Source organism: Solanum tuberosum, unplaced genomic scaffold (genome assembly GCF_000226075.1).
Source record: "Solanum tuberosum cultivar DM 1-3 516 R44 unplaced genomic scaffold, SolTub_3.0 scf00055, whole genome shotgun sequence".
In the NCBI taxonomy this organism is placed as follows: Eukaryota; Viridiplantae; Streptophyta; class Magnoliopsida; order Solanales; family Solanaceae; genus Solanum; species Solanum tuberosum.
The window spans coordinates 1,211,092-1,212,828 of record NW_006238981.1 but is presented as its reverse complement, the minus strand read 5'-3'; the positions used below and the strand labels follow the sequence as shown (position 1 = coordinate 1,212,828).

Sequence of the window (1,737 nt, the reverse complement as noted above, 5' to 3'; positions counted from 1 at the left end):
TAAAATTCAAGTTGTGAGAAATCGATTGTGCCCGTCGTCTCCAAAACAATAATATTCAACACTCATCCCCAATTCTAGAGACTAAGTTTCTCATCTTCATTCTTATCTCTATCCTTACTTGTTATTTCAATATTTCCATTGTAATTAGATAGTTTGATTATTCCAATTAGAATATTAAAGTTGTAATAGTGTTCCAGTGCTCTTATTAATAGTGTGAGAATTTTGGTTTGTTACATCAGACGTTCTCTTTTCGAATAATTGAACGTCTCATATTATTTGCTAATGAAAAATATCATGAGTAGGACCCAAAAAGATAGTAGTACCAGATAACAAACAAAAAAATACTGTACAGTCTAAAAATAAGTATAGAATAGCTTGAACTTTTGGGCCGTTGTATAAAACACCCAGAAAGGGAGACAGGGGAGTCACTGGTCCACTTAATTATTACATGTAGTAAAATTATTAGCAGCAATACTGGAATTATTATTTCATGGCATATATTGGTGACTAAGATAAGTGATAAGCATAATAAATAATTTAGAAGTAGGTGGATTCGAGTCATCAACGAGCTCCCGGGGAGGAATGAAAAAACTCTTAATAATAACTACAACATGGAGTGGCCACTGCTAGCATAGGTGATATCCTACGAATAATGATGCCACTGCCTTCCGTCATATCCAAATCCTCCGGTTTTAACACTTCTGGTAATGCTAAATTGAACTTGTGCACAATCCTTGCTAATGCTAGCTCAATTACCACAATAGCAAAACCAGTTCCGGGGCAGCCCCTTCTCCCTGCTCCAAACGGAATCAACTCAAAGTTTAATCCTTTCACATCAATATTACTATTTAAAAACCTCTCTGGTCGGTACTCCTCTGGATTCTCCCATGATAATGGAACTCTTCCGATTGACCAAGCATTGATAATGACTCCAGTTTTAGCAGGAATTTGATAGCCAAGTAATTTTATGTCTTCTATTGATTCTCGAGGAACTAATAGAATGAAAAGGAACTCTTTTCAAGGGGGTATGAAGATTCATTTTGACATTTATTCTGTGAAAATCAGATTTAAGAGAGCAATCTTTACGACCAAGGTATAGAACACCCAGAAAGGAAGTCACTGGTAAACTCAACTAGCAATACTGGGAAGTATTATTCCATGGCATATATTGGTGCCTAAGATAAGTGATCTGCATAATATATAAGTACGTGAGTTCGAGTCATCGAGCGAATAAAAGTGGAAACTCCTTAGGGATGGGTAAAAAAAAGTACAAATGAAGTGAAGAACTCCTAATAATAACTAGAGCATGGAGTGGTCACTGCTAGCAGAGGTGATTTCCTATGAATAGTGATGCCATTGTCTTCGGTCATATCCAAATCCTCCGGTTTTAACCCTTCTGGTAATGAAAAATTGAACTTGTGCATAAGCCTTGCTAATGCTAGCTCATTTATCACAACAGCAAAAGTAGTTCCTGGGCAGCCCCTTCTGCCTGCTCCAAATGGAATCAACTCAAAGTTTAATCCTTCGAAATCAATATCACTATTTAAGAATCTCTCTGGTCGGTAGTCCTCTGGATTTTCCCATGATAAAGGATCTCTTCCGACTGTCCAAGCATTGATAATGACTTGGGCTTTAGCAGGTATTTGATAGCCAAGTAATTTTATGTCTTCTATTGATTCTCGAGGAACTAATAGAATGAAAAGGAACTCTTTTCAAGGGGGTATGAAGATTCATTTT

General features: G+C 36.7%; 1 pseudogene; it reads right to left on the bottom strand.

Annotated features, from left to right (window-relative positions):
• Positions 1-594: 594 nt before the first annotated feature.
• Positions 595-1,737, bottom strand: part of LOC107060059 (cytochrome P450 71A4-like) — a 2,308-nt pseudogene continuing 1,165 nt past the window's right edge.